Raw genomic sequence first — 11,447 nt, forward strand, 5'->3', positions numbered from 1 at the left:
CAAAACTTTGTGTTTGGCGCTCTACTTTTTGGCTCAAACCTATCCAGTGGTTATTCTTTTTTTTTTAAGCAATTGGGGTTAAGTAACTTGCTCAAGGTTACACAGCCAGTTATTTTGTGTGGGTGTTAAGTATCTGAGCCCGGAACTGATCCAAGGTCTCCCAACTCTGGGGCTGGCGCTCTTATTCACTGTGCCACCTGGCCACACCTAGTGGTTATTCTTAATGACTGTATAGACAGGTTTTGTTGTGCCAAACTCACAAGTGTTATTATTTTTCTTATTTTGACATTGCAACAGTATAATTTTTTGGTTTTCTCTTGTTTCATCTGAAAATAAGCACAGCTTTTTAAAGGTTCTGATTGTTTTTTGGTTTACTAATGGCTATATTAGGTTAACCATTGTACTGGTTTTGTGGTAATGTAGATAGAAAAATAGAATGCCAAATTAGAACATCTGGTTGTAATTGAATCATATTAGATGCAGTCTAAGTTATATTAATTCTTGACTTATTCCTTGTAACCTGGTTGTTGCTATTTAAAAAAGAAAAACACTTGGTAGCATTTTTTTTCCTCTTTAGATTCAGTTCAGATACTAAAGAAAACATAAGGAATATTTTGCATATGCAACACTTGGAGAACAATAGAAAAAAAACATCGTGAATGCATTTCCAGATTGAGTTTAAGCCATTCCAAATTTTGTGACCATGTTTGAGTAAAATGTACGTAACAGATTTTGCACTTTTTATTTATTTAAAATGTGCCAACCCATGATACCTGACATCTCAAAAATGAAATCAAAGATAACAGCAAAGAGAAAGGGAGTGATTTGGTCATGTGGTGAGAATAAAGTATATTAGATTGAAAATTCTACTGCTTTATTAGTATCACTAAATGTTAAAAAAAAAAACCTAGAGAAAGACCCAGCATTTCAGGTAGGTTGTTGGTGGAGGATTCTGGAAAGAATTTAATAAAAACCACCAAAGGTTAGATAGTGTCAATGGACTGTGGATCTGCACCAGTAGAAGGAATGCTGCCATAGATGAGATCGTGGGGCCATTAAAAGATTTTCAAGGTGTAACCAACACATGCTTTTTTTTTTAGGACTCGTCAAATTCATGGAGAAGGGAGAAGGGCAATGAGAAGTATGTGGTGAAAGAAGAGGAGGAGTATGAGAAAGAGGATGAGGAGGAAGCTAACCTAGATAAGAGAAAGTGATCAATGCAGGCACACATAGAGGCCCAGGGACAAAAATGAAAGTGAGCAAATGATTCTGAGAATGTTAATTGAAGCTTTAGTTTTGGGTCAACATACTCTGCATCTTTTTAAGGATTCATGATACTGGGAACATGATAGGAATCAACATTTTCACCTACTCTTTCCTTTATAAAATATAAGGACAGCCTTTCCCTCTCCTACTGCTCAAGGAGCCGACCGCCACCATGAATGACACTGTAACCATCAGAACCAGGAAGTTCATGACAAACAGACTTCTTCAGCGTAAACAGATGGTTATAGATGTCCTTCATCCTGGAAAGGCCACAGTGCCTAAGACTGAAATTCGAGAAAAACTAGCCAAGATGTACAAAACAACTCCAGATGTCATTTTTGTCTTTGGATTCAGAACCCATTTTGGTGTTGGCAAAACAACAGGCTTTGGCATGATTTATGATTCCCTTGACTATGCAAAGAAAAATGAACCAAAGCACAGACTTGCAAGGCATAGCCTGTATGAGAAGAAAAAGACATCGAGAAAGCAGAGAAAGGAACACAAGAACAGAATGAAGAAAGTCAGGGGTACTGCAAAGGCAAATGTCAGTGCTGGCAAAAAGAAGGAATAAAAGGCACTATGGATTATGTTTATCTGTGGAGATAATTTTTCATCTGACCATGAATAAGCTTATGTAAAACTTAAAAAAAAATATAAGGACAAACAACAACAATCTAAGCATTCTATTTTCTATTTCTAATTAGACAAAACAGAGAGAAAGCAGGAACAGCAATAAAGATTCTACAGTGGTGTCTCATTTATCCTGCACTGTGGCAGATACATGATTTTAATGATCATTAATTTAGATTTAGAAGAAAAGTCAGTCAAACCATTTCATTTAAATAGGGGGAAAGTGAGGCCCAAAGGTTAAGTTACTTGCCGAAAGTAATTCAGAAAATAAGCCTCTAGGATGTAAGTTAATGTCATATCATTCCAGCCTCCCCAAGTATGAGTAGTACAATCAAATTAACATGTTTTACAGACTACATGGTAAAGTAAAATGAACCCTGCACCAAAAGACAGTAGACTTGAGTTCTCATGCTAGGTTTTTCTGTTAGATTTGTGGTTATAGACTTATTCTATTTGAACCTCATTTTTCATAGAATGAAAGATTGGGGTAAAAATAACTTTTCTACCTATGTCAAAGGGGAATTTGGGGGTTCTAATTAAACAATGTCCATAACAATGCTGGATAAATTATAAAAAATTTTCTATAAGGCACATTACTTTTATGATTATTACTTCCAATAAAAATCAAATGGCAATATTTCTAAATGCACTATATATGTCCCCAGTATTTCAAAAGGGAATATCTTCAATATTTTTTCTTTATGATTCAGAAAAATCATTATCAAAATTAGTTATTATGCTGTTTTGTGACACAGTGATTATCAAAGAGACAGCTCGTGGCTGGGTTGAGCTAATATAATAAAAATGACAATTTTACCTAAATTAAATTACATATTGAGTGCCATATCAATCAATCAATCAACCCAAAGTTACTTTATAGAGCTAGAAAAAATAGTAACAAAATTCATTTGAAAGAACAAAAGGTCCAGAATATCAAGGGAATTAATGAAAAGAAATTCTGGGGAAGGTGGTCTAGCCATACAAGATTTTAATCTGTATTATAAAGCAGCCATCATTAAAACTACTTAGTATTGGCTGAGGAATAGAGTAGTGGATCAATGGAATAGATTGGGTATGTGAGACTCAGTAGTCAATGAGTATAGTAATTTACTGTTTGATAAACCCAAAGATCCCAGTTTTGGAGTAAGAACTCACTGTTTGACAAAAACTGCAGGGAAAACTGGAATATAGTATGGAAGAAACTGGGAATAGACCAATATCTAACACTGTATACCGAAATCAATTCTGCAAAATCAAGGGTGCATGATCTAGGTACAAAGGCTGATGCTATAAGCAATCTGGGAAAGCAAGGAATAGTTTGCCTGTCAGATTTATGGAGAAGGGAAGATTTTAAGACCAAACAAGAATTAGAGAGCATTATAAAATGCAAAATGGATACTTTTGTTTACATTAAATTGAAAAGTTTATGTACAAACAAAGCCAATGTAACCAAGATTAAGAGGGAAGTGGGAAATTGGGAAAGAATTTTTTATAACCAGTGTCTCTGATAAAGTCCTCATTTTTAAAATATAGAGAGAAGTGAGTCAAATCTATAAGGATACAAGTCATTCTCCAATTGATAAATGGTCAAAGAATATGAACAGGCAGTTTTCAGAGGAAGAAATTGAAGATAACTATAAGCATATGAAAAAATGTTCTCAATCACTATTGACTAGAGAAATGCAAATCAAAGCAACTATGATGTACCACATCTCACTCGCCTGATTGGCTAAGATGACAAAACAGGAAAACGACAAATGCTGGAGAGGATCTGGAAAAATTGGAACCCTGGTGCATTGTTGGTGGAGTTGTGAACTGATCCAACCATTCTGGAGAGCAATCTGGAACTCTGCCCAATGGGCTATTAAAATGTGCACACCCTTTGACCCAGCAATACCACTTGTAGGGTTGTATCCCAAAGAGATCATAGAAGTGGGTGGAAGACTCGTATGTACAAAAATATTTGTAGCAGCTCTTTTTGTGGTGGCAAAGAATTGGAAATCAAGGGGATGCTCATCAATTGGGGAATGGTTGAACAAGTTGTGGTATATGAATGTAATGGAATACTATTGTGCTATAAGAAATGAGGAGCAGATGGACTTCATATTTACCTGGAGAGACTTATACAAACTGATGTTGAGTGAGAAAAGCAGAACCAAGAAAAATTTGTGCACAATTACAGAAACAACATATGTGTGACCACCAACTTTAATAGACTGGGCTCTTCTCAGCAATGCAAGGTTATAAGACAACTCCAAAAGACTCATGATGGAAGGAGATGTCGACATTGAGAGGAAGAAATATATCGTTTGAATGCAGATTGAAGCAAACTGCTCTCTTTCTTTTTCTTCTTTGGCTTTGTTTACTCTTTCCCATTGTTCTTTCCATTCATTATAATCCTTCTTTACAACTTGACTAATGTCTATTGTGAAAGTAGTTGCAGATCCTATACTTGATTGCATACCACCATGGGCCTGGGTGGGGGAGGGGGGAAGAGGAGAAGAAGGAGAGGGAGAAAATTTGCAACTCAAGGGATTGTGGAACTGAATCTTGTAAACTAAAAGTAAACAAACAAATTAATAAAAACAAACAAAAAAAGAGTTTCCCACTGATCTAAATGGCCCTAGGCTTTGTAGACTCTGGAGATTCTTTTTGAGGTATTTTTTTTGTCTCCTTCTATGTCAGACACTTACCTGTCACTCCCTGCTTTCAGCGGACCTCCTTTTATAAACTGCTCATCTGCTTTGAATTAACTACTGAGGAATAGAAATTCTAATGAGTAAGCATTTAATAATTTGGTTTAAAATTATAGATTTATAGCTAATTTTTGATAGTTGAAATGTCTCTACTCTATTGTTATTTGAAATTATGTGATTACATTTATGCTATATTTGCAGAGAATAAAAACAAAGTAGAGATTTAGCAATCATTTTGTGCAAGTCATGAATACCTTGGAAAGAATTAATTCAGACCTGAGAATACATAAAGAAAAAAAAATCAAACTGAATGGAGTCACTGGTTGATATTGATCAAGTCAGATAAATTGCATAGCCCCAATTCCATTGAACTTCATAGACAGAATATTAGGTTTTGGTTTTTTTTTTAATCTCTTATTTCCAAAGTTATGTCTTATAGAGAGAAAACCAAAAGGAGAACACTTATAGGACTTTATTTCTTCTCTATCTGGACCTATTTTTTATTCCCAGCTAACATTTTCTATTTATAGTCCAGTGAAATTATTCAGTGTTGGTGGTCTGCTTTTTCAGATCAGCTTTCTTTTATAGTTTAGAAATGGTTTAGCAGTTTGGGATGCTATTTTCTTGTTCACCATGTATGCTACATGTGGCATGTGGCCTAATATACTAAGACTGCTCATGTTATATTTCAAAAGCCAAATTAGAATAAGGCATGAAGCATAACAGAGGTTCCAATGCCCTGATTTGGCTTCTGTTACCAAGGCTTAAATTTGCCTGAGTTATGCCAGTCCTTCCCATTTGAGCTGTTTCTTAGATTTCATTTTTATTACATGATCTGCTTCTTTGTGCTTCTATGACATTACAAAAATGTTGCTAATCTTTCAAACCCATAGGGGAAAATGTGGCAAATACGAATCTTTGAAAAGATAGTTTGTCATCAAGTACATGGAAGCACCAAAGTATATGATTAATATGTTTTAATATTCTCATTTTCTAAATCTGATTTATATGTTCAACCATATAATTATTTCTATCAATATCCCCCACTAAATGATTAGGGCAAATATGTATATGAGACACTTTATACAGGCCTGACTAATTTTATATAAATCATCAGAAGATTTTCACCTGTATATTGTGAATGCGTTCAGAAAATTGTAAACCCTGTAAAAACCAACACACATGTCCGTGAAATTGTCTACATTTTAATGAAAAAGGAATGAATAATTATCATTGTGGGAGCCATTTACATGTGATACCTTTGGTCTTCGTGTGACATTTTGTGGGCACTATAATGGTGCTATAATCATTTAAGCTGGAAGGATCAATATATGCACAGCCTTCCTTAAGTCTTCAGGAAAGCAAGGCATTTTAATATATTGATATTAATTATCAATTAATATGTTGATATTAATGATTCAACAATGGACTAATATTTGAGTTATCCAACAGGTGTCTCTATTCTAAATCTTCCAGGCAATAGTCTCATTCACATCCCTCTGACCTGCAATTGTGACAGTCTCCCAAACCATAGAGCCAAGTGGTTCTGGGCAAGATAAAAATGCACATTGGTCAGTTTTTGTATTTAGGCTATAGAATGATATGAAATAATTCTTCAAATTATGGCTTAGATGTCATCTTGTATAGGTAATTCCACCAGTTTGTTAAAAAAATATATCCTGCACCCATCTTCTTTCCCAGTACTTAGATATTTAATATAGTAAGGTCACATATTTATTATACAAAACAAAAAATGGAAAATTGTAGGATCCTAGGTTTAGAAATTGAAGGGATGTATGAGATTATCTAGTACTATTCCATCATTTTATCACTGAGAAACTGAATTTAAGAAAGGTTAAGTGACTTGCCAAAAATAATTCAAATAATAAGCGAGAGAAGCAGAATTTGAACCTAAATCCTCTTGTTCCAAATATAGCATTCTTTCTACTTCATGATCCTAAGCTCTCCCACATGCAGTCTTTTCCTTAATTTTTTTTAATCCTTCCTAGTCTCCCTACTCTAGGGTGACTCCATGGGAATTTCTGTGTGACACAAATCATAGATAATGTAAAAGATGTAAATTGGGGAGGAATTGGTGGGGGGGGGGGAGGTGACATGGGACTTTTCCTTTGAAGCTTAGAATATAGAAGGGACTTAACAGGAAGGGAAAGAGAACAGAGTCTTAGGTCATGGCTCACAAATCAATAGGATTTCAAACAAGAGGAAATTTCCAGCCCTTTGTAACTCTTTTTATTCTGGTTTTCTGGTTTCTACTATTATCAATCTAGTCATTTTATTTTTTTTTAAGCAATTGGGATTAAGTAACTTGCCCAAGGTTACCCAGCCAGTTATTTTGTGTGGGTGTTAAGTATCTGAGGCTAGAACTGATCCCTACTCCAGAGCCAGCACTCTTACTCACTGCGCCACCTAGCCACCCCCATCTAGTCACTTTCAAAATACTTATCTTCAATCTCAGCACTACTAGTAAAGACCAATTTGATATGTCACACATATGTAGTCACGCAAAATATATTTACATATTGGTCATGTTGTGCAAGAAAACACAGGAGGGAGACAGAGGGAGAGAGAGAGAGAGAGAGAGAGAGAGAGAGAGAGAGAGAGAGAGAGAGAGAGAGAGAGAGAGTTTTCTAAAAGTATGCTTCAATTTGCATTCACACTCCATAAGTTCTTTCTCTGGAGAAGGATATCATTTTTCATCATAAATCCTTTGAAATTTTCTTGGATTACTGTATTACTGAGAATAGGTAAGTCACTTACAATTAGACATCATACATTATTGCTGGTGCTGTGTACAATATTCTTCTTATTCTGATCAATTCAATTTGTATCACTTCATGTAAGTCTATCTAGGTTTTTCTGAAAATATTCCATTGAGTCTTGTATTTCAAAGCCAAATTTTCAATTCAGCACTGATATTTTCATCAGTAATACTTGAAAGTCCTCTATTTCACTAAATGTCAATTTTTTTCCTGAAGAATTATATTTATTTTTTCTGGATGCATTATTCTTGTTATTAGTACTAGCCATTTTGCTTTCTGTGATATCATATTCCAAGGGCTCTGTTGTTTTTTTTAACATGGTAGCTGTTAAATCTTATGTGATTCTGATTGTAGCTCCATGGTATTTGAATGTTTACATTCCTGCTGCATAAAATATTTTATCTTTGATGTGGGAGTTCTGGAATTTGGCTATAAGATTCCTTGGAGTTTTCTTTTTTTTGTTTTCATTAAATGTAATGTTTATTTTTAGTTTACATCTTTAATTTCCACAAGATTTTGAGTGACAAATTTTCTCCCCATCTTTCCCCTACCCAACACCCCAAAACACTGATCACACTGTATATGCCCTCCCCCAATCTGCTCTCTCCTATATCCTGCCCCATACACCCTCCAACTTTCCAGTAGGGCAAGTTGGATCTCTATACACCAGTGTCTGTAAATCTTATTTCCCAGTTGCATGTAAAAATAATAATTACCATATATTTTTTAAACATTTGATTTTAAAACTCTGAATTCCGGATTATTTCCTTTCCTCCCTCATCATCCACCTTTACTGGGAAGATAAGCAATTTAATATACGTTGCACATGCGTAGCTATGCAAAACATTTCCATGGTAGGTATATTGTGAAAGACTGACTGTATTTCTCTCCATCCTATCCCGTCCCTCATTTGTTTTATTCTCTCTTTTGAACCTATCCCTTTTCAAAAGTGTGTGCTTCTAACTTCCTTCTCCGCCAACCTGCCCTTCCCTCCATCATCCCCCCTTTCATCCCCATCCCCCCTACTCTTCTGTAGAGTGAGATACCCAATTTAGTGTGTATGTCATTCCCTCCCTAAGCCAAATTCAGAGTAAGGTTGACCCATTCCCTTTTGCTTTCCTGTTCTTCCCCTCCATTGCAACAGTTTTCCCTTGCCTCTTCTATATGAGATAATTTACCCCTTTCTGTCTCTCCCCATCTCCTCTCATTATATTCCTCTCTCACTTCTCAATTTCACCTTTTAAGTATCATCCCTTCTTATTGAATTGGTCCTGTGACATCTGTCTGTGTATACCTGTACACAACATATATACACACACTCACATATGTATACATATGGCCATATGGCCTCCTATAGAGACATATATATGTATATATGTGTATTATGTGTGTGTGTATACACACACACATTTCTATTTTCCTCAACTACTCTTGTACTGAGAAAAGTTTAATAAATTACAATTATTGTTTTTCCATGTAGGAATGTAAATAGTTCAACTCTGATAAGTTCCTTACTATTTCTTTTCCCTGTTTACCTTCTCATGCTTCTCTTGATTCTTGTATCTGAATGTCAAATTTTCTATTCAACTCTAGTTTTTTCATCAAGAATGCTTGAAAGTACTCTCTTTCATTTCCCCTGAAACATGATACTAAGTTTTGCTGGGTAGGTGATTCTTGGCTTTAACCCCAGCTCCTTTGACCTCTGGAATATCATATCCCAAGTCCTTCAGTCCCTCAATATAGAAGCTGCCAGTTCCTATGTTATCCTGATTGTGTTTCCACGATATTCAAATTGTTTCTTCTTGGCTGCTTGTAATATTTTCTCCTTGATCTGGGAACTCCAGAACCTGTCTATAATATTCCAAGGAGTTTTCTTTTTGGGATCTTTTTTAAGAGGTGATTAGTGGATTCTTTCAACCTCTGTTTTGCCTTCTGTTTCTAAAGCATCAGGGCAATTTTCCTTGAGAATTTCTTGAAGGATGATTTTTAGGCTCTTTTTTTGATCATGGCTTTCAGGTAGTCCAATAATTTTTTAAATTATTTCTCCTGGATCTATTTTCCAGGTCAGTGGTTTTTCCATTGCCTTCTATTTTTTCATTTGTTTGCATCTGTTTAATAGTATCTTGATTTCTCATAAAGTCAATAGCTTCCATTTGCTTCTGTCTAATACTGAAGGAATTATTCTTTTCAGTGAGCTTTTAAGATTCTTTTTCCATCTGGCAAATTTGTTTTTTTAAGGCATTCTACTCCTTGTTGACTTTTTGAGCCTCTTTTGCCATTTGAGTTAGTCTATTTTTTAAGGTGTTATTTTCTTCAGTCACTTTGTTGACTCTTTTCATGATTTCCTTGCATCATTCTCATTTCTCTTCCCACTTTTCCCTCTACTTCTCTTATTTGCTTTTCAAAATCCTTCTTAAGCTTCTTTATGGCCTGTAACCAGTTTGCATTTTTCTTGGAAGCTTTTGGTGAAGAAGTTCAGTCTTCATTGTCTTCTTCCTGTCCCATGCTTTGATCCTTTTTTGTCCCCAAAATAGGATTCTAAAGTTGGATTGCTGTGCTTACTTTGCTTCCTTTGCTTGCTCATGTTGCCACTCAATTACTTGATTTTTGAGCTTTTTCCACAGTAGACCTCTGCTTACAGAGAGGAGAGCTTTGTCCCAAATTGCTGGGGTTTTCACAGATGCTGGAGCTAGTAGTTGGGTGCCCTCTCCACTGTCTCTGGCACCTGGTCACATACTCCAGGATCTTCACCCTAGAGAGCAATACAGATCCAACCAGGCTGAAGTAAGAGCAACTACCCCTCAGAATGGTTGCTTGGTTCCCTACAATCTGCAGGCCAGGAGCTCTGAAGCAGCCATGCCACTGTGGCCACCATGCCTCAGCTGCTTCTTCCTCCAGGGGCAGAGGCTAGATAACATTCCTGGACCCTCTGTTCCCACAAAGTCCACACTAAAGTCTCACTTTCTCTTTGGCATTTATGGGTTGATAATACTGGAAACCACCACAGGTGCTCTTTAATCCACTCTCCCAGAATCCCTCCAGCCTCTGGCTGGTCGGGGCTGCCCTGAGGCTAAAACCATAGGCTTATTCAGGGCTAGGCTCTGCTCCTAGTGGGCTGTGATAGACCCTTCCTATCTGCCTGCTGTGCTTCCTTTAGCAGGATATTTTTTTCTCTCTGTCACTTTGTGAGTTCTGTAGCCCTAAAGTTTGTTTAGAGTCATTTTTACAGGTATTTGAGGTGGTTATGGGGATAGCACATGGAGTTGTCCTGCTTCTACAAGCCCATCTTTGCTCTGCACCCCCTGGAGTTTTCTTTTGGGGATTTGTTTTAATAGGTGATTGGTGAATGCTTTAAGTTTCTACTTTACCCTTTGGTTCAAGGATATCAGGGTAGTATTCCTTGATAAGTTCTTGAAACAAGATGTCTAAGTTATTTCTTTGATCATGGTTTCAGGTAGTCTAATGAACCCAACTGGCCAGCTCTGGTTGGGCAACTCAAATCCTCTCCCACTCCCCTCCCTGGTTCTTTTCCTCTCTTCACTTCTCTTCTCCTCTCCTCTCAGGTATTATACCCCTTACATGAGGGTGTTCAGACCAAAGGAAGGTAAATTTCCTTGACTTAAACCTACCTAGTTTTCTTGGGGTTTATTGGCTACATTTCTTTCTCAAAGACTACTTTTTAAACCCAGTTTAACTCTAGATCCTTTTAATTGGATAACAATTGGTCCTTACCCAAGTACCACTTAATGGTTACTTTTTGGTCCTGGCTCAGAGTAAATGTAAATAGTAATTGCTTCTCTTTTATCCAGCAAACTTAAAGTATTCACCTCCCAATTTGTTTTCTTTCCTTTTTCTTAAAGTGGCTATTCCTTGACTCACTTTTTCAACAGGCCTATTCACTGAGCATTGCCTCACTCAAAGGTTGAAAAGGCCAAAGTCTCCTACTGAATCCTGGACCATCTCCAGTCTTCCTGATCTATATATGGCTACTGGATCCAGATGACTCTGGGGGAGAAAGTGAGGCTGGTAACTTTGCACAGCCGTCCCTCATTCAAATCTAACTCAATGAAAGTCA

The 11,447-nt window shown here is 36.4% G+C and overlaps 1 pseudogene; it reads left to right on the forward strand.

Annotated features, from left to right (window-relative positions):
* The first annotated feature begins 1,391 nt into the window (after positions 1-1,391).
* Positions 1,392-1,935, forward strand: LOC138143369 (small ribosomal subunit protein eS24 pseudogene; annotated as a pseudogene).
* Positions 1,936-11,447: the final 9,512 nt, after the last annotated feature.

Source organism: Petaurus breviceps, unplaced genomic scaffold (assembly GCF_028583685.1).
Source record: "Petaurus breviceps papuanus isolate PSGF00001 unplaced genomic scaffold, PetGlider_PUasm1.0 90639, whole genome shotgun sequence".
Classification (NCBI taxonomy): Eukaryota; Metazoa; Chordata; class Mammalia; order Diprotodontia; family Petauridae; genus Petaurus; species Petaurus breviceps.